Genomic DNA, 25,053 nt, shown 5'->3' on the forward strand with positions numbered 1-25,053 from the left:
AAAATATTTTACAGGCCACTGCAATGCTCTTAACACATAGGTGGGGGGTGGGTGGAACTGTGGCAACAGTCTTGTGAGTTTATTGCTCCTTATCAAGCTAGTTTTGAGACATGAAAACACCCTATTAAGAACTGATTTCTTGGCTCATATTAAACTCCAAATCTTAATCTCAAGAATTCATCTTTGCGATGGCAAGAAGAGAGAGAGAGAGAGAGAGATCTGGACAAATATACAACCCCTTTAATCCTCAAGATTTTGTATATCATTTCAGCTACCTTACAGTCATTTTTATTCTCTTAAATAAATAACAACTCAATGGCAGACAAATTATACATAAGAAGAGAAAAAGAGAAAAAAAAGGCTTGTGCATATCTTGTGTAAGTGAATCAGATGAAGCAGCGCTGAGCCAAGTTAAACAACACTATGATTTAAGCCTTTTAACAAAATCTACCTTTATATCGGGGGACGCAGGTAGCGCTGTGGGTTAAACCACAGAGCCTAGGACTTGCCGATCAGAAGGTCAGCAGTTCAAATCCCCACGATGGGGTGAGCTCCCGTTGCTCGGTCCCTGCTCCTGCCAACCTAGCAGTTCGAAAGCACCTCAAATGCAAGTAGATAAATAGGTACTGCTCCAGTGTGAAGGTAAACTGCATTTCTGTGCACTGCTCAGAAGCGGCTTAGTCGTACTGGCCACATGACCTGGAAGCTGTACGCCGGCTCCCTCGGCCAATAAAGCGAGATGAGCACCGCAACCCCAGTGTTGGTCACGACTGGACCTAATGGTCAGTTTGCAAATATGTGAAACCATTCACAAAATTAAACACCTGTTCTTCAAAATCAGAGCCTAGTGCAGAAGGCATATGTTATGTACTGAAGTTGTCACCCTGAGCCAGCAGGGGGATACTGTAGATAGTTATGCAAATGAAGGATCGAAAAGTGACGTTTAGTGATTGGATAGTTTTGTATGCAAATGAAGGATCGAAAAGTGACGTTCAGTGATTGGATAGTTTTAGAACGTTGCAACAGTTACAATTGTTCTGTAGCTCTATATAAGCAGGCTGACTGAGCTCCTCAGTTTAGTTCTGTTCCAGCTTACAAAATAAAGAGCTGCTTTGGAGAAATCGCTGTGTCGTCTGCTATGTCAACCCACAACTTAACAGCATACACTTAGAATTAAAGAATTATGAGTCTAGGGATATCAGAACTAAATTGAGCTGACAGTCTGTCCACACAAAAACCCACTCCTGGATATTCCCAGCTTTCTTAAATATAATTTAAGGGAGGTTAAACAATCTCTTTACTACCCTCCTGTTATAGATGTAATAACTGTTATCACTTCTGTTTTTATAAATGTCATTTTCTGGCCTTATAAGGTTGAAGCAGACTTTTCTTTTGAATCTGTCTCCTTCAAACTTTCTCCCTTCTTAATATGAATCATTCCGAGAGATCTGCTACAAGTCCTGGTGGCTATATTTTACCTCAGCTATCAGCAGCTACTATACAGACATCCTAGTATCTGATCTCTTCAGATGAATACTTATACACCTGAATACTTGTTTCTGGGGAGCATGATTGGGAGAAATGCAGTAGCGCTCTGGGTTTTCCAAAGGCATCTGGTTAGACAATATAGGAACAGAATAAAAGACTAGACCTGTGGCCATGCAGGTGTTGTTGGACTAATTTAGGGTTATCATACATCTGGAATTTCCTGGACACAACTGGCAATTGGATGTCGGAAGCTGTGTCCAGATGCAAATCACTGAAACATCCCAGAAAATCCGGACGTATGGCAACCGCTGTCGGCAGCTTCCCTCAAAAATAGCTCAAAAACATCCAATTTATTTGCGATTTTGCAAAAAAAAACTTTGAGCAAAACTTCTCTGTCCGGATTTTCACTTTTTGAAATATGGCAACCCTAAAAATTCCCATCCTCCATGACCAGTGACCATGGTAATTGGGACTGATGGGATTTGGGGGGTCCGATGATATCTGAAGGGCCACAGACTGCCTACCACCACTGAATTAGATCTTTGGTCTCATCCAGAAGCAGGGGTCTTTGTATGCTCTTACCAGAATTGAATGACATTAGCTGAAGGAGCGTCTCCACCCCCATCGTTCAGCCCAGCCACTGAGGTCCAGCTCCGAGGGCCTTCTGGTGGCTCCCTCCCTGCAAGACGTGAGGTTACAGGGAACCAGGCAGAGGCCCTTCTCGGTAGTGGCGCCTGCCCTGTGGATTGCCCTCCCCTCAGATGTCAAGGAAACAAACAATTACCTGACTTTTTTAGAAGACATCTGAAGGCAGCCCTGTTTAGGGAAGTTTTTAATGTTTGATGTTTTATCGTGTTTTTAATATTCTATTGGGAAACCCAGCCAGATGGGCGGGGTATAATAAATAAATTGTTTTTGTTTTTGTTGTTTCCGCATTTGCAAGGGAAGAAAATTCAGGGGGACATGATTGATATACAAGACATCACCCCCTGCCCTAATTTCTAGTTTATTGCATTTACAGAACTAGAATCTCTTTCTATATAGATAGCCATGCTTCCAAACCCAATCTCCAATAGTCAACGGGGGCGGGTGGGGGGAACCAATTTGCTTCTGTTTACTATGTTTCTTTAAAAAAATAATAATTCTGAAGTATATTGAGCATGTAAATGCCCCAGTCGCAATGGCATTCTGAGGCCAGAGCTGCCTCCGTTATTCATATTTACTGACCATCTGCACTAGCTGTCAGAAATGCAGAGCCAAGATAAACACAGATGCTTAGATGGTGGAACGTATCACATTTATGCTCATGACTTCTCAGTTGGGCTGAGTAAGATGGTATTAAGTCACACTTATACATGCTCAGGCACATCTTGGCCTGTTTCCTAGCATAACATTTAGCAAACAAGTATGAGGTATCCTTTCCGAGCCCATGGGTTCTAAGGTGTTCTGTTTTTAGACAACACCGTATGTGCCTCAGCTGTGATTAATCTGGGCCTTTATACTTTTCATGCAGGCTTGTTTGTATCTAGAATTCTTATTATTTTTTCAAAAACTGAGGAACTGATTAGATTAGAAAATTATTCATTAGAAAGCCAGATTTTGAATTATCTGTTAGATACCCAGCCAGATATGATGGTTTTATGTCTTCGTTGATGTAAGCTGCATATACAAATATACAAATATTTTTATAAATAATAATTCAGCAGCAAATTTATCCTAACATACAGTGGTACCTCGGTTTCCAAATGTCTCGGAAGTTGAACGTTTCGGTTTTCGAACACTGAAAACCCGGAAGTGACTGCTTCGGTTTTCGAACACACCTCAGTAGTCAATCAGGGAATGAGGCTTCTGTTTTGAATTTTCCAGAAGCAAATGCTTCCGGAAGTAAATGCTTCGGTTTTTGAACGTTTTGGAAGTCGAACGGTCTTCCGGAATGGATTACGTTTGAAAACAGAGGTACCACTGTACTCATGTTTGCATGTGATTTTGCCTTAGCTATGCAGTTTTGCAAAGCAATTTTCCCAAATAGGCATTTTAATATACAGTAGTACCTCGGGTTAAGAACTTAATTCGTTTTCAGATCACTGGGGAGAAAAGGGTTTGTTGTCAACTTTGCAATTTGCTTTTAATATCTGGTTCCACTTTCTTGGAGAGAAAAGTGTTCATGCATTCAGCTAGAGGATAATGCTAGCTGAGTCTCGACACCGCATCAAAATGCACCACACAGGTTATGTATACAGCCCTTTGAAAATATGGGTCATATCAAATGCTACCCTTGTCAGTAAGACAAAAAGGCAAGCACTGGAAACAATGTGTGTGCGTGTGTGTGTTGCATAAGGCATGCACTACATCTGAATTACAGCATTTTCTCTTGTCAGTTAAAAATAAATGCAGCACACTTGAAACAGGAGTACACAGCCAAATAATATACTCATGGTGCCCACAAGTAAGCTTTTGTATATATTTGGAATGGTGTCCATTGGCCACCTCGTGACTCCTCTACTTAGTATGTCAGGAAGAACTTAGCCCTCCCTTGGACACAGTGTTCCCATTGACTCCACTGCGTCTGGTCACCCCGCTTCTGCTGTTGATGGAGCCCCCAATCCTGATTCACAACCCCACTCAGTCCCGAAACTCTGGCTAGACTCCAGCATGGGTTTTTCCCCCCTGTTCCCAAGGCCCAAGTGTATCAGTGGCAGAACACCATCATGTTACTGCTGGGTGTTCACCGATGACCCTATTTGAATGAGGAACCCCAGACCAAGAGCTAAATTCACCCTCAAGGTGTCTCTTCCCAACTCTGCAACCACATGAATTTGAGGGTGTGGATTGATCACTTGATTGACTTTATAAGGTAAAGGTAAAGGACCCCTGGATGGTTAAGTCCAGTCAAAGGTGACTATGGGGTTGTGGTGCTCATCTCGCTTTCAGACTGAGGGAGCTGGCCTTTGTCCACAGACAGCTTTCCGGGACATATGGCCAGCATGACTAAACCACTCCTGGTGCAACAGAATACCGTGACGGAAACATAGTTTACCTTCCCGCCACAGTGGTACCTATTTATCTACTTGCACTGGCATGCTTTTGAACTGCTGGGTTGGCAGGAGCTGGGACAGAGCAATGGGAGCTCACCCTGTTGCGGGGATTCAAACCGCCGGCCTTCTGATCGGGAAGTCTGAGAGGCTCAGTGGTTTAGATCAGAGTGCCACCCACGCCCCTATCAGTCACTGAAGTATGTTAGGAGCAGGGCTTTTTTAAAGCTGGAACTTGCTGGAACTCGGTTCCTGTCAGACTGCCAGAAAAGCCCCTCCATCTTTTATCCTACGCTGTAAGCAGAACCAGGCACAATGCTTGCAGTAATTAACTTTATTGCTCAGTAATCAAGGAGCCAGCACACGGCACATCCATTGGATAAGTACATCAGCTGCAGAAGCTAAAGTTCCGTCCTCCCCCCCCCCTTATTTATACCTCCTTCCTTGCATATTTTTTTTTGCTGTGACTCAGCTTTTCTTAATTGTTCTAGACTTTTCTTGACCCTTCTTTCCTGCATTGAGAGTGGGGGACGAGAAGGAGCTGAATCAGGACTGGGTTGCAGAGCAGGAGAGATAGCCCTTTCTCCTTCTCCATCAGTGCCTGTGGCTACCTCAAGCCTCTCCACCCTCACTCTCTGCTGATTATTTCTCCCTGTCCCACCAGTCTGAACCTGGTTCAAAGTCCCCTTCTCCTTTTAGGTTCTTCCTGGCCTGGCTGCCACAACTCTTCCTCGCCCAGTCAGTCCCTGACAGTTCCGGCACTTCTAAGATGGAGACCTTGCCATTCTAAGAGTATAAGGAAGGTGTTCATGGTGAGTTCTGGCACCTATTTTTCTAGAAAAACGGCACAGGATAGGAGCTCTGTGATTCTGGCTTGCTACACCCGCCTCTACTGGGTACATGACTTCCAGTTTTCAGACTATAGTAAACAAAGCACGGCAAATGATGCAAAATTACCCAGGTATTGGGACTTAGCTGGTGTAAAATGCAGTTACCCCAAATAATGTTGCTGTCTTAAACATACACCTGTTGTTGTTTAGTTGTTTAGTCGTGTCCGACTCTTTGTGACCCCATGGACCAGAGCACGCCAGGCACTCCTGTCTTCCACTGCCTCCCGCAGTTTGGTCAAACTCATGCTGGTAGCTTCGAGAACACTGTCCAACCATCTCGTCCTCTGTCATCCCCTTCTCCTCGTTCCCTCAATCTTTCCCAGCATCAGGGTCTTTTCCAGGGAGTCCTCTCTTCTCACACCTACTGGGGACTAATTCCCATCGATCTCAGCAAAATTTACTTCCAAAGAAGCATGCATAGGATTCCACTGTAAGCATATCTGCAACCTTGATTGACCTTACTTATGCAGACCAAGGTTACAGCTCAATATATCTGGCTCCGGAATGTTGTTCATAAAGTTCCATGGAATTTCATAGATCTGGCCCAAAATTTCTACATGTTTGTAGGTGAAGGACCTTGCCTGACTTTTGTTAATTCAGCTCAGGCACGTATTTTCTTCATCATCCGTATCCAAAATTTCTTTGGTTTCATTAGAGAGCCTCGTTGTATTAAAGTGCATAATCCATTGGAGATCAAATGGATTTGTTCAGCTTCATGCACAGATATAAAAGTCTAACCCAGACCTCTTTAATATGTATTACATCTAGGCTGCCGTTCTAATCATCCTTACTTCGAAAGAAAGGAAGGAAGTTCCAGTGAAATTAATGAAGTCTGTTTCCAAGTGAATGTGTGCGGGATAAAGATGTTAAGAATTCACCCTCTGAAACAGGTCTTTTACTCATGTTATTTCCATAGAACAAAACCCAATAAAATAATGGGTGGGACAAACCTGACAAGAGAAGCCTCAATCATGCACAGCTACTTTACCAGGGCTTTTTATGCCATTTAATCAGCACCGAGAGATCTAGCATGGACCAAGATTTATGCAACACATTTCAAAAGTGCCGTAATATGTCAGTTTCAAATGCGCCTTTCTCTTGCAAAGATTTTTTACTCAACAATATGAATAGCGAAGAGAATGTTATGTAAATGGGGAAATGTTTGAAAGACAAGAGCACTGAATACCACAGAGTGAGATGACATTCATCCATCATCTGTATATCCTGACGAATTTCACCCAGTAACATGAGCCAAGCACAATATCTCTTTGTTGTCATTTCTTTTAGCTTTGTCTAAACATAACTAGGACTCACATCTTCTTGGGTCCTTGAAACAACTTGACTTTGCTCCATATTTTGGCTAAATCTATGATGGCGACTATGAACTACTTTCAGTCTGATTTCATAGTTGCGCCCCACTTTCCCAACTACCACGTTGAGCTCAAAACCACTCTTGACGATAACAAAGTGTTAACAGATAAAAACAACAGATCCTAATCATCCTGTCCTTGCTGGATTCCCAGGGGACCTTCCAGATATCATGGGCACAGGCAGCAGCAATGTCCAAGGTCCAGTTCCTGGCAAACAGTGGCTTCAACAAGAGCTAAGGCAAGTTGAGGTACCGTCTAGGTTAGCAGGGGCTCAGGAAAATAGCAGGCCAAGGAGTAGTCCCAGCCCAAGTAAGTAGAATGTCAGACTCTGGTACAAGACAGAGTGTTGATAACAGGACATTGTTCCAGCAGCTCTCCTAGCTGTGGCCTCTTAGAGGTTTCTGCAGAGAACCCTCACGAAGAACGGTTCTACTTCTGAGGAGCCATTTACTCACATGGAGCCGTCTATTGCCACCAAACTGTGAGGGTATTGGTCTATCTATTGAGGAGCCATCCATTCCAGGGGTTGTTCTGCCTCTTTTTCAGAGGATAAGCTTCCTTTCTGCAAGGAGGGATCTCTTCTACTCTCCCCCACAGGTCCTGGCTTCTTCTTGGCTGTTGTTCTGGTACACAACAAATGAATAGAAACAATATAAAACAGCAAAATCACAAAACATATTGGATATATGTTAGGAACACTAGGGATGTCAAAGAACGCAAATTGGAGCAGAAATGGCCAGTCTCTGCCTATTCCTCTCATGTCTGGAATGGAAATCAATCCAACAAATAAGATCGGTATTCACTGCTGCTGTTTTCAATCCACAAACAATATGTAATTGCTGACCCCCCCCCCCCCAAATTTCCATTGCATTGAAATGAATGGTGTGGAATAGTGTAAGGAGAGGGAAATTAATTACATAATTAATTATGTACATTTTTGCCACAGTGGAAGATGAGACAAACCCTGCAGCGAGAAACAGAAAAAACCCTGTTAATCAAGTCATCCCCATCTTTTACCTGTGGAGACAGTTTCCACCAATAGGATCTCACCCTGCAGGAGAAACCAGCTTTCTCTTCCACGGCAGCCAAGAAACAAAATTCTCATTAACTCCATGTTCTAATATCCAGAACCTGAAGAGAGAGAAAATGAAAAAGAAGGGGGAAATTCTACAAATTTGTGTGGGTGTGTGGGTGGGGGGAACCCTCTCCCCTCCTGTCTTCCACTGAGGGCAGCCACTGCCAAATCTATGGCAGTAAGCTCTCAGCATCGACCACAAAACCACACCCATTCTCCCTCTGCTAGTTCTCTATTAGATTTCCCTAATTGACTTGGAACAGTGCTGGCACAAGACCAAATGGTGCCTGCATGCTAGGACCAATATTTCAAATACATACATACATACATACATACATACATACATACTACTGCACCATTCAGATATCAGATTCTGCCTTCAGCTAACCCCCTGAATTCCACTTCCCTTATGTATAGAAAACACAACCCATCTGAAGGACTTTGCCAACCACGACTCTAATCATGAAAGAAGAGCATCCTTTGCACATTGCCATAAAAGAGGGAATAAATCATTGAAAAAGAGGGCACAGATGGGCACAAAGCCAAATTAGTGCTGTCATTTAAACAGAAACACCATGCATCTCACTATGGTCAAGGAGACTATTAGCAGGTGACCTGTGTACCCACACTGGCTCACAAGTAACAGCAGAAGCCAAACTGCAGTGGGATGGAAACAGCACTGGTTTTGACAAACACAAAATGGATGGAAATTGCCTGCTCCACGGGTGGTGCTGTGGGTTAAACCACAGAGCCTAAGACTTGCTGATCAGAAGGTCGGCGGTTCGAATCCCCGTGATGGGGTGAGCTCCCATTGCTCGGTCCCTGCTCCTGCCAACCTAGCAGTTCGAAAGCACGTCAAAGTGCAAGTAGATAAATAGGTACTGCTCCGGCGGGAAAGTAAACGGTGGTTTCGTGTGCTGCTCTGGTTCACCAGAAGTGGCTTAGTCATGCTGGCCACATGACCTGGAAGCTGTACGCCGGCTCCCTCGGCCAATAAAGCGAGATGAGTGCCGTAACCCCAGAGTCGGCCACAACTGGAACTAATGGTCAGGGTTCCCTTTGCCTTTACCTTTATATCCCTATCAGCAAGTAGGGAAGTCTGTTTTCAAATACACATGCTACAATTTTCGTCCGATGTACAAAAATGACAGTTGCTAATCATATCTAATCCATATGACATTTCTTCCAGCGTGCCCATTTCTAAATGGGAAAAGACAGAAATGGAAGAATATCACTTCTAGCCTGTTATGTCCCAGGCAGTGGGCATCAGAGTATGCAAACGTGAAAACTGCCAAGACCCAAGCATACTTCTCCTGATCTCTCGGTACTTGATGCATGATCATTGCTACTCTCTGTGGGGGATGAAATGAAAAGCTTTCCAATCTTAGGAAGTCCTGTCAAAACAGCTTCACAGGACATTACAGAAAACATTTCACTTTGGAGCCAAGAAAAGTGTATATCCATAACAAAGCAGGCCACAGATGGGAAAAACAAAACCAATCAGTTTGCAGAACATGCCGCACAGAGCAAGAGCAGATTTTTAAAAATAAAATAAAAAATGAGGTGGTGGAGGTGCAGAATAAAAGCCTGACAGAAATTGGGGGGGGGGGGGAAGAGAAGCAGCGTTGGATAAATAACATACATTGATGACCAACTCTTTAAAAAAGAGCTTACTATTAAATCACAGGAAAGAAGACTAAAAAATCAGCATCTGTTTCCTCCACTCCTGCAAAGATCCAGAGTTTTCAGCCCCATGAGTGCTCAGCTGCAATTTCCGCATCTTTATGCAACGTATTTTTAGGTATAGCTTAGAAACCTCCTGTTGAACAGAGTATAAAAGCTGTCTTTGTGAGAGGACCATTTAATGTGAGCCATGGTAAGAGTCAGCTGAGAGCCTTAACCGCGATAAATCATGCCTGCTGGATGTGCAAATCTACAGCAAATTGGTGCTAGCAGTGCTGGGATCAAGCCCAGCTCTCTGAATTTGAAGCAACAGCCAAAAGCAATGCTGGCTTGCTGCTAGGGGGCATGGCTTGCATGGCACAGTAGAATCAGAACTGAATACCAGTGGGGGAGGAAGTAGAGAAAGAAGAATAAGGAGGAGAATGGAGCGGCTCTGTCTCCTGGAAGGATTGCCAGAATGTCAGCAAAGCCTGGCACCAGCCAAGAGTTACATCAAGGAGGGTTTTTTACCCTTGTCTGACACAGGATACTGTTCTCGAACAGACAACCATCTGAACTGATAAAATATGCTAGCCAGATCAAAATAAAATAAAAAGTTGTAAACAAATAAGCTCTGAATAAGGCCTCCCGTATCTATCATCTGATTGTGGGTGAGGAGGCTGATCTGGTCTGTATCACTGATGGCATTTTACCATTGTACTGTGGAGAGTGTACTAACTTATGGTCTGTGTGTGAGGTTTAGGAGCTGCACGGTCAGGGAAAAAACAAGGCTGTCCAGGGTTGTAAAGACTGCAGAGAGAATAACTGAGTGCACTCTTCCCACCTTAAATCAAATCTATGCTGCCAGGTGCCATAAGACACCTGCAGAGATAGTGCAGGATAGTGCGCACCCCGGAAATTATCTCTTTCAGCTTCTGCCTTCTGGAAGAAGGTACAGGGTTATAAAGAGTAGGACTAGCCGCCTGAGAAACAGTTTCTACCCAAATGCAATTCTGGTTTTAAACGCAGTATAAGGAGTCTCTATAGGAGTATATTGTATTTTAAAATGGGGTTTCAGATTTTTTAGGGGTTTTTGAATGTCTTATGTAGATTTTTCAATTTCATTGTTCTGTATGGGACAATGACAATAAAGATGTATCGTATTGTGAGACCTGAGGGGTGGGGAGCAGGGTGAAGCTGGTCTCACCCAGCTGGGTCCACCTGGGTATTCGGTGCAGCACCAGAACAGGCTTAAGGGTCAGGGAGGGAGAGTTTCTGGAAATTCTCTCTCTCTCCAGGCTCTCTGTCCAGTTGGAGGAGGGATCTAGAGTGTGTCTTCCTGGCATTGAACAATTGGGACAGATTGGGGATTCTATATGGTGAACTATGTTAGTAGAAAGCTAGGGGAAATGTGTCCTTGAAGGGAGATATAGAAACGTTAATACTACTACTACTACTACTACTACTAATAATAATCTCTACTCAGAGTAGGCCCATTAAAATTAATGAACCTCCATGTCCCTTAATTTCAACTGGTCTACTAGCACTGAATACAACTCAAACTATTGGCTGTATTCTAGGTTCTAGAACCCAAAACACCTTGGTAGACCTTACCCTTAGAAATCATGACCGTAAAGAGAAAGAATATGAACAACAACTGGGCAACATATAAAGTATTACTGGAAGAGGAAAATATTAACCTTAAATTAAAAGAATATAAGGAAGTTAAAAAAAAAAAAATTTGAATAATTGGCTGCAATACTTTCAAATTAATCAGAGATTGGCAAAAGATAAGCAAAAAGGATTTGAGAAAGAAATTTCAAGATTGAATGAGTACTTAATCCAATCTAAAAGCAAACATATTTCTAAACTATATGATTTGCTCCTAAAATGGGAAGTAAAGGAGGAGCAAGTGCAGACAGTGATGGTAAAGTGGGCCCAGGATTTAGGGGAAAATATTATGATGAACTAATGGGAACGGCTGCGGAAAAGGGATATTAAATTTACGGCATGCTACAATTTAAGAGAGAATGTAATGAAAATGCAATACAGATGGTACCTGACCCTGGTTAGACTGGCAAAAATGTATAAAAACTAGTGATATTTGTTGAAAATGCAACAATGGGGCAGGAACCTTTCTATACATGTGGTGGGACTACAAAGAGATAGTGGGATTCTGGGAAAATATTTACAATGAGTTGAAAAAGATGTTTAGTTCTCCTAGGTATCATGTCAGAGGAAATTAAAAAAATGGTCAGACCAATATTTATGTATGCGACTATGGCGGCAAGGTTATTGATTGCCAAAAATTGGAAAAGCAGCAGCGTCCCAAGTAAAACAGGCTGGCTATCTAAAATGATGGAATATTTTCATATTGCTGAATTAACAGGGTGGATAAGAGACAATATGGTACAAAAAGTGAATAAGGAGTGTGCTATCTTTAAGGAGCACATCAAAAGCCATGTGGAAAAAGTAGAACTTTTGACAGATACTGAGTGAATCCAGAAAAAGATTAGAGTGAAAGTAAAGTAAAGTTAAGATAGAAGAAGAGTTTAAAGAAATAACAAAATGTGTTTAAGCCAACTGGAAAAATAAAGTAGCGTAACAAGAACGGCTGGAAGTCAAGTCACTTTGTGGGTGTTCGAGTGGGGTAGGTGTGTAGGTTTGTTGGTATGTATAGTGTAGGTAGGTATAGAGTAATGTAGGTATGTTTCATGTTATGAAAATAAGGTATTGTGTTGTGTATATGTATATGTACTGTGTAAATGTAAATGTATGTGCTCTATATGTTAATAAAATAAAACAAAACAAACTATTGGCTGTAAACTCAAGGGCCATCATGTGAAGTTAATTGCACCATGTATGGATCTGACAAGATCCACAATGACATGAGGGGGGGGGGGGAGAAGGCAACAATAAATTACAAACATACGAAAAAGGCAATTGTGCTGGGGAAACATGGAACATGCCTCCCTTATCCAACCCTTCTTGGGATCACAATGAAATTGGCAGTAGGAGACCACCTTCCTGAATTCCTGAAGATTTACAGAGCAATCCTACTGCAAAACAAGCGCAAAACATCCATTGCCCTGCTGTTTCACTGTGGGCAGACCACAGGAGGTGTGGAGGAAGAGAGAGCGCCATTTTGTCTCCTTCCCTCCCCATGACTCCAAGGGGAGTGAACAGGAGTGGCTCGCCCAGCAGGGTGGAGCTAAAAGTGCAACTTCCCAGGAGCAGTGTTGCTTCTGCTTCCTGAGGGGGAAAGAGCGAGGTGATGGGAAAATCAGTGTATGTGCATCATCGGCAGCACCATTCTGACTCTGCCGGTGCACCCACACCGCACTGACCTTCCTGCCACCTCGTCCCTCCCTGTCTCAGGAAATGTCAGCAACACTGCTAGGAAGCTAGCATTGTGGCTTGCCCCAGTTGGGTGAACCACTTCCAGCAGGTGGGGAAATTAATTTCACTAGCCCCAGAAGCTGGTTTGGTGTTGTGCCATCTCTTTGGGCATGTTGAGGAAATGAAGCTGATTTGGATCTAGCACACCCACACCCTCCAATGCCTGTTTTTCCTGTTCTGCCATGGGAATATCAACATAAGAACATCTATGCCAGCCTTCTGACACCATAAGCATCATCCTAATCTCTCTCTGTAGGTGGAACATCATGTGCTTTGCTCCCTACGCCCCTCAGCTGGTTTTAGGCTTGGGTTGGGAGCTGCTCCCTCGCTTTATTTACTTACTCAAAAAAAATAATCTCCTTTTAAACTTTAAACATTTCCAAAGTGGCACACGCACAGTCTTTATACAAAACTATATTAACCCGAGCATTTCTGAGAGATGATGCTGAGTTTCTGCCTATGTGGGGCTTATTGCATTGTAATAGTTTAATGAGAATTTATTGTATAGTTGGATTCTGTTTTGCTGCAGTCGTGTTTTGCTGCTGTTGTTCTGAGCATTCTGAATGAGATGATGCTAATTGTGCACTGGGGATATGGAAAACCTGCTGGAAAAAAGGATCACCCACCAAGATTATATGAATAAATGGTTATTGTGATGCGTTTATTCTCTTGTTATGTCAAGGATATACTCTAAAGTATTTTCAGGTATGCAGATATACATATCATTACTGCATGCCCATATTTCACCAGTCCTTTGCCAACGAAAATAGATCTAGGTGTAACACAAAGGAGATTTGAAGAGGATTAAGAAGGTTATTTAAATGTATTATCAAGTGACAACAAGGATTTGCAGCTCTTTGAAATCCATGTCAACAAACTGCTACGCTTTGGCGAGGTGGCGTCAGAAATCAAGAGTCAAGGCTGTTATTACCAATTTTTGTTTCATTTCTTAGAATGTCAAATGACCAAGCAATCACATTATGCACCAAAATATTGTGGATTATCATAAAAGAGGAGCAGGCTCTGCTGCCTCACATTATTTTAATATACCATCTCAAAGCCTAACAAATGATCAAGTATGAAGTGTTCTTTTCCCCGAACGCAGCTTCAAAGAGTGGAACTACAGCTCTTGTTAGCAAAGCATGATTTGAAATCGTTTTGTCTCTTGAGGACACATAGGCCACTCTGCATATCTAATTTGTTTTTTTAAAAAAATAAAAATAAAAATGTTGGCATAAAATTGAGCCTCTGCATCCAACTCTTCTGCTCATGAATTTAATACTTCTTTTTTTCATTAAAAAAAGAAAAGACTAACATTTCATCTTATCCATGTTTTGAAAGCAGGTGATTTGAAGACAGAGACCTGGTTCATACAATCACAAGCTGTCACCTACATTCCAGATGAGCTCACCAGTGGAAATCATGGGGACACAGCAATTCTATAAGCTGGAATTTCCATGTAGTAAGGGTGCTACACTGTGGGCTGGGTAAACAAGCCAAGGATAAATTAATTAAACCCTTCCTGATAAATTCACCTGGAAATTCTGAAACCTTCTATCTCAAGTTACTTCTCAAAGATAAGTCAGATGATATCTCACCCTGGCCGTGGCAAGCTTTCTCTCAGAGGTAATAAGAAAGAGAAATCAGCATGCTCTGGATAAAACATAGTGACTGCCATGGTATCTTTTCCTTGTATCCCTGTTGCATTTTGCTCTCGAAATTGTTTTTGTGGATCTTTGGACCGTAATAAAGAATATGTATGTATGTAGTAAGGGTGTGAATCAGCTCTTTGTGGAGGTCTAATACTGGGGTGATCCAAAGTTATTTCTCATTTCCTGAGTCAAAGCACAATTTCAGTAGCCACCCCATGTCAGATCAGCGCCCTCCCCTCCACAAAGCCATGTGCCACTCTGTTTCTTGGCTGTTTTTCACTATATGGCTATATGCTTTCCTAGAATCATAGAATCATAGAATCATAGAATCATAGAGTTGGAAGAGACCACAAGGGTCATCGAGTCCAACCCCCTGCCAAGCAGGAAACACCATCAGAGCACTCCTGACATATGGTTGTCAAGCCTCTGCTTAAAGACCTCCAAAGAAGGAGACTCCACCACACTCCTTGGCAGCAAATTCCACTGTCAAACAGCTCTTACTGTCAGGAAGTTCTTCCTAATGTTTAGGTGGAATCTTCTTTCTTGTAGTTTGGATCCATTGCTCCGTGTCCGCTTCTCTGGAGCAGCAGAAAACAACCTTTCTCCCTCCTCCATGTGACATCCTTTTATATATTTGAACATGGCTATCATATCACCCCTTAACCTCCTCTTCTCCAGGCTAAACATGCCCAGCTCCCTTAGCCGTTCCTCATAAGGCATCGTTTCCAGGCCTTTGACCATTTTGGTTGCCCTCCTCTGTACACGTTCTAGTTTGTCAGTGTCCTTCTTGAACTGTGGTGCCCAGAACTGGACACAGTACTCCAGGTGAGGTCTGACCAGAGCAGAATACAGTGGCACTATAACTTCCCTTGATCTAGATGCTATACTCCTATTGATGCAGCCCAGAATTGCATTGGCTTTTTTAGCTGCCGCGTCACACTGTTGGCTCATGTTAAGTTTGTAGTCAACCAAGACTCCTAGATCCTTTTCACATGTACTGCTCTCAAGCCAGGTGTCACCCATCTTGTATTTGTGCCTCTCATTTTTTTTACCCAAGTGCAATACTTTACATTTCTCCCTGTTAAAATTCATCTTGTTTGTTTTGGCCCAGTTCTCTAATCTGTCAAGGTCGTTTTGAAGTGTGATCCTGTCTTCTGGGGTGTTCCTATATATCTCCATGTTTCCCTCTGTCCTTAAGAGGGTTGAAACTAGGCTTTCTTTCTTTCTTTTGTCATATATATATATATATATATATATATATATATATATATATATATTTGTTTTTTTAACATATCATTTTCAACCATAATTAAACATACTTTTACATCTTATTCAAATTTTTGACTTCCATCAATCCTGTCTGAAAATTTCCCAATCTAATCTCTCAGTATGCATTTCTTATCTTCCCTATTACATTTCAAACTCATAACCAATATCTCTATCTTTTTCTACTTTGTAACATTTCATATATTTCTCCTTACAAAACTTCTTGTGGTCCTATTAGCGTAATTTGTTGATTACGGTTGCTCTTCAAATAATTCATATACTTCTTCCAATCTTCTGTAAATCTCTGGTCCCGCAGGTTTCGAACCCTTCCTGTCATTTTGTCTAATTCTGCATAGTCCATTAATTTCGTCTGCCATTCTTCTTTCGTTGGTAATTTCTTCTTGTTTCCATTTCTGGGCTAACAATATTCTTGCTGCAGTTGTTGCACATAACAACAGTTTAACATCTTGCCTATTAATGTCCAGACCTATAATACCAAGTAAGAAACTAGGCTTGCTTGGGTCAAAGACCCAGTTTGGCATCCCCTCCATGCACATTTCCTTACACACTGCTGGGAGCCTCAATGGCGGCCCTTTGGAGGCTTCACCCAGGGCAAAAAAACCTGGCTAGCACCCCCCCCCCCAGCTACAGCTACAAGAAGTGAGACTGTGTAAAATGTTGTTTATGGAGCACTGGAGAAATTTAGTTGTGGTGTTGTTCTTTTCTCTGCTTCTGTTAAAGCACAGCAGGCTTTTTTAAAAGTGATTATTTGTTGTTGTTTTTAAAAAACCCATCATCTATCTATCTAATCTTAGAGTTCTCAGAACTCCACAGGCCGTATTCTTGACAGGCCCATGTTACAAAGCCTGCCTTACACAGAAAAGCTCAGAACCCCAAGCAGGGAGTTGGACTTAAAATACAGGGGATCCATTGTGCACAGCCATATTGTGTAGCGATTCGGCACGCGTACAGAAGCAAGAGAGCGCAATACAAGAATTTGAGAGGACCCCTATCCAAGCCAGTCGGTTATCTACATCACACTTCGATTCAGGAGAGATAAATGTTCCATAATAACCCCGTTTTGCTTCATTATTTGGTTCCCACACAGCTCAGCGTATATCAAGATCTAAATAAATATGTGCCTATAAAAGACAAAGCAACCCTTGAGCAAAGATGATTGAACCAGTGAACCAACTGAGAGGTTGATAGACATAAAAATAGAGAAAATTAGGACGTAAAAAGGCAAGACATGAACACATTTTTACGGCTTTTAGATGTCTCTTTTCACTAGAACTATGTCAGCAACACTACAAGTTTGGATGCTCCCTTATAATTTAACTAAGCCAGAAAGGGTAGGATGTCACTTAAATCATATGCATTTGTGACAGCTGTGCTTTCTTAATTCACTTCAGGATCAGGTGTGCCCAATAGTGGCAGAAGATTTTATTTTCCTGGGCAATAACTAGAAGCATCTATTCAGAGAGACAGCAGCATAGTGTAAACACATTGCTTTGAGTGGATATACCCCAGAGACAAATCCAGCAACCTGGTGGGCGTTATTACGTACCTGATGACAGACAAAAAAGCCCTAAGTACTGGATCGTGAAGCGGGGTGGGATGTAATTGTCAATTCTCTTATCGCTGTTGCTCTGTTTCTTCAGGCACATGACTAGAAACACTTGCCAGAAATACTCAATGTAAAGCACCACAAGGCACACAAAAAGGGATTAGAATACAGTGAAGGGGAGGACCCGAAACAGAGAGAAAACAGCCATTACTGCTTTCATACCAGCCAGTACATAAACACCTCCTTCCTCCAATTCTAACTTATTCCCCCATTTCATTTTTCAGGAGGACTGCTTCCCTATTTCCCCAAAAAAGGAGCAGAATTTATATGTATATAAATTTATATGTATATAAGTCATTACACATAAACACACAGAGAGAGTATTCTACAGGCCAAAATGTTGCTGAGATCCCTTAAGGTATTTTATTAAGAGGAAAATACTGTCATTCTACAATGAAGTGATAGCAGATGGTGAGGAAGGTTAGCTGAAATCTGAACCTACTATAGGCTCTGGACCAGGGTCAATCACTCAAATTCAACAGAAATTCTTATGCCTCATGCTAGCCTCAAATAGACCTTTTACAGCCACATGGATGAATCACTGCAGACACAGAAGCTTCTGGAAGCAGCCTTTTAGGATTAGACTATTGACTAGTCATTCATTCATGTGTATGTTGCCTTTCCAACAAGATGCCCAAGCCATGCACAGGCTAATCATAAAATTTACTACTAGAGCGATAGTGAGAAAATCCAAAGTTAATAATGGCGAAAGGTAATGACCACCTGAATGGCATATAAATAGCCATGAAGCAAGAATTACACTGATGTCTCCATTCACATGAAATGGCAAGCCTTGGCTTAGAGTTTGATGAACTAACGTAGGGAAAAGGTGCTTCACTTTTCCTCTCATCCTCTATACAGTGGTACCTCAGGTTAAGAACTTAATTCGTTCTGGAGGTCCGTTCTTAACCTGAAACTGTTCTTAACCTTTAGCTAATGGGGCCTCCTGCTGCCGCTGCACCGCCGCTGCACGATTTCAGTTCTCATCCTGAAGCAAAGTTCTTAACCTGAGGTAATATTTCTGGGTTAGTGGAGTCTGTCACCTGAAGCGTATGTAACCTGAGGTATCACTGTACTCTGATTCCCTCTTTGACCTTCCATTTAGCACAACTTTAGTCCCAACTGACCTACTGTGGAATTATATTTCCCCCCACCAATCAGTACAAATACAAATACCTTTATTGGCATTTCAAGTTAAGACATTTCAAGTCAGTAGGATAGATTAAAAAGGGACAGGAGTGAGGCTGTTGAGGGTCACAAGACACTCGATTGTTCTGTTTCACCCTGTCTATTCCCTAGAGTGATGAGTCATTAAGAACTCTTTTGGGTAGAGATTAAAAATGTCCTTGACCCTGTCCGCTAGGAGGAACCTCATCTGGCTTTCTCTCGGAACTGTGGGTCGCAGGTCCAGCATCTTGCTCAGCATCTGTTTGCAGAGTCTGCTGTGCAAAGGGCAGTCCAAGAGAATATGGTCCAGTCACTTGGGAAGACAGGTGAACTAATGCTAGTGTACTGGAAGAAGGAAAGATCACCAGTGTTGAAACAATGATTCTTCAATATCAACTTCGTTGGACTGGTCATGTGAGGATGCCTGATTATCGTCTTCCAAAGCAACTACTCTATTCTGAACTTAAAAATGGAAAGCATAATACTAGTCCCATCAGCTCCTAGCAAATAGAAGGGGAAGAAATGGAGGCAGTGAGAGATTTTACTTTCTTGGGCTCCATGATCGCTGCAGATGGTGACAGCAGCCATGAAATTAAAAGACACCTGCTTCTTGGGAGAAAAGCAATGACAAACCTAGACAGCATCTTAAAAAGCAGAGACATCACCTTGCCAACAAAGGTCTGTATAGTTAAAACTATGGTTTTCCCAGTAGTGATGTATGGAAGTGAGAGCTGGACCATAAAGAAGGCTGATCGCCGAAGAATTGATGCTTTTGAATTATGGTGCTGGAGGAGACTCTTGAGAGTCCCATGGACTGCGAGAAGATCATACCTCTCCATTCTTAAGGAAATCAGCCCTGAGTGCTCACTGGAAGGACAGATCCTGAAGCTGAGGCTCCAATACTTTGGCCACCTCATGAGAAGAGAAGACTCCCTGGAAAAGACCCTGATGTTGGGAAAGATGGAGGGCACAAGGAGAAGGGGACGACAGAGGACGAGATGGTTGGACAGTGTTCTCGAAGCTACCAGCATGAGTTTGACCAAACTGCGGGAGGCAGTGGAAGACAGGAGTGCCTGGCGTGCTCTGGTCCATGAGGTCACGAAGAGTCGGACACGACTAAACGACTAAACAACAACAACACCAATAGTCACTGCAGAGGGGAAAGCATTTAGTCTTCTCAACATAAAAGCTCTTCATTGGGAAGGAGGTAGTAGGTCTTTTAGGTAACTGGCACAAAATCCGTAAGAAGTAGTTATGCCTAGGGCCTCTGGAGAACAGGGTCTTGGAATGTGAGGAGACAAACGTTGTTTTTCATGGTCATAAAGCCGCTGCTTGATTGTTTGGAGTATGTAGCTTTCATCACATACTTCAAGTCTGTCGAACCGCCAATCAGCATTTGTAACCCCAATCTAAACTATGGATTGATGTTACACATTAACTGAGCCAAATACTACTGGTGCCAACTTGAATAAAATTTTGCAAGGTAAGACCCACCTTGCATAATCGATCACAAGCCGCAATGCACAGACACCATTTGAATGAGATTGCCCATCAACTTTGGGGGGGGGGGGGCTGAGCCCCCTCAAATATTTTATTATGGGGGCTGAAGTCCCCACAGCCCCTGGGAGTTGGATTCTATGCCAACTACAGATCTGCAGCCCGCAAGGACTTTTATGATGCTTGTGACACTTTTAAGACCAGCAAATGTGTCGTGCCGTAAAAACTTATCCCACAATAAATTGCTATCTCTTTAAGGCTCCTCAAGACCCTTTACTGTTTTTGCTCCAACAGACTAACACAGCTACCCCTCCGGAAAATTAGGCTTCCAACATTCTCTTATTCTAGGTGAGTAAAAAGATTGGTGTTACAGGAACGACTCTGTTGTCATGAACCAGAAGATTAAGCTTAAGTATGTGATACTGTAGATCTATTGTTTCTCCTCACCCTGAAAAACAGTATGTTGGACCATTTTCCTTCTACTTTACCACACTTTGTCAGCATTCTTTTATTATAAAAATCCTATCTCTATCCCTTATAGAAATTTTAAAGTCATTTCACAGCTGAGTGGAACCCTAAACAGAGCTATCTTGGTGTAATGAAGCGGAAAACGACTGCTCCTTAACAAGACTGTTATATGGAGACAAACAGCTCATAAATATCCCATCTGCCACCAAATGCTTTCAGATCTAAATGCTGCTTTTCCCAATTCTTTACAGAAACAGCTGAAGAAATGCAAAGACCTCCACGTCAGATTGCCCTCCAACAAGAAATACACTCATTTTATAATGCATTGATGCTAATCATCCATAGAAGCACAATTTGGTTACTGGTATTTGTGTGGTCTTGTTGATTTCAGAGGGACAACCTTGACATAAACAGGAACTGAATCTCTCTCCTGTAGCAATCCAGACTACTGGTATTGCTTAGGGGTGCATCAGGTTTTGTAGAAGAAGAAGGAGAGAGGGAGATAGAGAGAGAGAGAGAGAGATCAAATAATACCAGGGGGGGAATTCTGATTATACTACAGCTCCCTGTTCTGCTGATTTTCAGAAGCAGCCAGGGTGGATTGGAATTAAAAAGAAAACAGTTCCCTCTGTAGATAATATATCTAAATCATGAATTATATGGCTTAAGTGTACCCACAGCAGTGACCAGAGGAGGAATGACCACTGAGAGGAGCGAAGAAAAAAGGAACACCATGGTACACATGCATCACTGCAATTGGATGCCTTCATCTGCCCCAGCTGCAACAACCCATGTCTCTCTCGTATTGGTCTCTATAGCCATAGCAGGCACTGTAACTCTCCAATGGTTGGACTTCACCCCAAAGGTATAGTCTTCCATTGCCTCCTGATGAAGATGGATGCCAACAGATAGTTGAAGGGATAACATGGCTGGACCATTGTAGGGGGGGAATTAAAGGAAGTGTTGGGAAAGTTTCCCACAGTGACATACAGAAATCCTCGCAGGTTTATTTATGGTTGTTGTTGTTAAGCTGCTTGTAATTGTAAATTTAAGGCACTGCCCATCCTCAAAAGTATGCAGACCCCATCCTTAAAAGACATACCCCAAATGTGCCTTGGGACCATATCCTGCTCCGGAAAATATGCTCAGCTGAGAAACATTAATCAACCTAGGGACTAAAAATTACAAGGATTGCCATTGTTGCTTGAAGTAACTTGGAGTTGGCAGTGCTGAACCTGATATGGGTGCCCTTTAAATAGTTTTCTACTTCAGTTCTCCCAGTGATTGGGTCTAGCTCCAACCAAGAATGCTCTAGGGCAGGAACGTCCAACTCCCAAGAGGCTGCGATCTACTCACAGTATATATATAAAAAACTGGCAGTGATCTACTCACTGTCAAAGTTGTTGAGCTTCTTTTAGGGACCCAAAGTTGTTGACCTTTTTTTTTTTTTTGAATCAGAGTTGTTTAGTTTTTTTAGGGAGCAAAAGTTGTTTGCTCCCTAAAAAAGGCCTAGCTCTGCTCTAGGGCTTTGTGGGGAATTAAAATGGCAGCTTCCAGCTATTCAATGCCATATAGCAGGCACGTCCAGTAGGTAGATCATGATCTACTGGTAGATCACTGGATGTCTGTGGTAGATCACTGGCTTTCCTCCTCCCTGTAAAAAGCTACACAATTTAGACCTGAACCCCTAAAAAATGGGCCTTCTTCTTCCCTAAACAACTTTGACCTGAAGCCCCCCAAAGGGGGTAGATCACTGCCAGTTTTTAACACTGAGAGTAGATTGCAGTCTCTTGGGAGTTGGCCACCGCTGCCATATAGAGTGCAGCTTTTTTGTGTTTCTGCTGCCAGAAAAGCCTGCCAGGCCTCCCTAACAGAGGAGGGGTCCCACCAGCAAACAGACAACCAAGGAGCTCTCAAATGTGGAGCCAGAGCTCCATAACCCCACTCCAAATATGATGTGTCAATACCGTTTAGCACTGTTTCCGAGCCTCTCTGCATGTATATTCATGTAGTCACGAGCTTGATCCTGGTGTGCTTGAAAATATATATATCTGTATGCACGTGCTATCATTTGCCTTCTCATTTGTAACTGCAAGAAGGTAAACCTACAATGAATGGCCTTCACTGTGACTGCTGATGCAGTTGTTTAATCTTTGTTAAATGTAGGCTTCCAAAGCAGGTGTGGACATTTAGTTGGTTGCGCAGGACTGGCTATCAAACCATTAGTGCTGAACAAGCCATCCAGCGCATCAGGAAGACTCATGAGTGCCCAGCCAAATGTGATAGCTTTGGCTCAGAATTCTATCAGCCCGGGGCATTCAAGATTATTGCAAGTGATGGGACAGAGTGCAAGGAATTTATGACACTCACAAAAAGGGGTAGATAAAAGTCAAGAGCAGAGATTATTTTTACAGATATTGGATGCTGAAGGATCCAAAGTCATTAGCAGAATTAATATGGGCATAAAGCTCCACACAGCTCAGAAATGCCGCCAAAAATATTTCAAGTGTTTGTTACATCCATTTCTGCTTGCCTTGCTCAGCCTAAGAAATGAAATGTCCAGTAGATATTTTTGTTCTGTTTCTTTTTTTCTTTGGCTTAAAAACGTATTCCGTGCAATTATCTGATGGTATAATCTACTATTATTAAAATGAAATTGTTGTTAAGATCTGCTGCTTTGTCTGATCATTGCGGGTCTGTTCTAATCCCTGTCAAACATTTTTACATAAAGGTAACCAGCTGTGGAGTACGGTTCTTTATGGTGCCTTACATGCCTTGCATGAGAAATTTCAGTGCGCCTTCAGAAGATCTCAAGTAGAAGCAATGAGGAAACTATCTGCCTGAAATGCAGGTGCACTGACAGTATGACCCTTCTGGGCTCGATTCATAGCTGTCAACTTTTCCCTTTTCTTGCGAGGAATCCTATTTGGAATAAGGGAATTTCCCTTAAAGAAAGGGAAATGTTGACAGCTATGGCTCGATTATGAGTGTTCGGATACAGCATAAAATCCAAAAGGAGAGGCAATAGTCCCAAAGTAGTGCTCTAAAATGAAAATAAATTATGATATATATGCTCCTTGAAGGACAAAATATTCGTATTCTGGTGGCTACAGCCACACCAGTTTATGTGGAGAATGTTCTGAAAGATAGTGTAGATAATTGGCCTCAGAGAACATCTTCCTGACCCTATCCTGCAGATTATATATATATATATAAATCTTTTATTTACGATGCACACATTTGTTCAAACCTACCTGTAAGGTCTGATGTGTTAAAGTCAAAATCTCCATCAATGCAAATGGGTCAAACCATGGGCTTTAGGCTTTTTCTATATATTTTCTTTACTGCTTTTTTTTCTTCTTAAAGCACAGGTCTAATAACCAGAAGCATTAGGACAATAGATGTCAACAGGAGATTTTCTTTGCTTGATTGCTTTCCCTAGTTTACAGCAGGGGACCCTCTTTCTGCTATAAAACAACAGGGAGGGAGCCTTATTTCAATGAAAATGCAGCCTACTCACAAGACTCCTCAAGGACTAGAACAAATGATTAATTGAGCTCCACTATTCATGAAAACAATACTGTATCTTCTAACTACTGACTATATTAAAACTCCACTTCTGAATTTGCTACAGTAACTTGCCTCCCAATCCCACTGTACTCTAATTTGGACTCTAAGTCCTGCTATTTTTTTTTTACCGTCATGCACTAATTCCTGAAATTTCTATAGTTAAGTTATGAAGATCAACACAGCATGGTTGAGAGAGTAACTAATCGCAGCCCAACTATAATCATGCACTAAATGGGATTAATGAGTAAACCTACTACTTCATGTAATTTTGTGTTTTACTTTGGTTTGCATGGGTCATTAGCATTCGTTCGGAATGTGGCTGTGTTCTTTGATGTGTACTAATAACGTTTCTCGTGGTTACACAGAAGAATGATTTCTAAATAGGCCTGCAATAAGAAAGATGCCATAATTAAATCATAATAATTAACACGGATATTGGATTGCAATTTGGATAATTCACGCTTGGAAACAGGGTTTTGTTCACATTAGGACCGTCAGATGGTTTTGCAAAGCACTTTCAAGGAAAGCTGTGCACAAATGGCCTCTTCGAATTCTCCATCTTATTTGTGAGCAGAGAAATTGTTAGTGGTAGGAGCCATTTCACTGAATTTCTCCAGGAGCAGTAGAAGTTATCCAATAGCATCAATGAGGTGGGGCTCTTCATTATCTGTGGCAGTGGTATGGGATGAATCCAAATCATTCCACAAGGGCAGGGGAACTTCCCCTCCCTCTCTTCTCCCCATACATGCCCTACACTACCCCCAAAACTGCTCCAGAGGATTGGGAGGGCCCCCAGAGCATATTTGGGGTGTGTTGGGTAGATAGGGGAGGAGAGAAAGGGGATGTCCCATTGCACTCATAGATGTTTTGCTTGTAGAGTGATTTCCTTG

Source organism: Podarcis tiliguerta (assembly GCF_965153285.1).
Source record: "Podarcis tiliguerta genome assembly, chromosome: 10".
Lineage (NCBI taxonomy): Eukaryota > Metazoa > Chordata > Lepidosauria > Squamata > Lacertidae > Podarcis > Podarcis tiliguerta.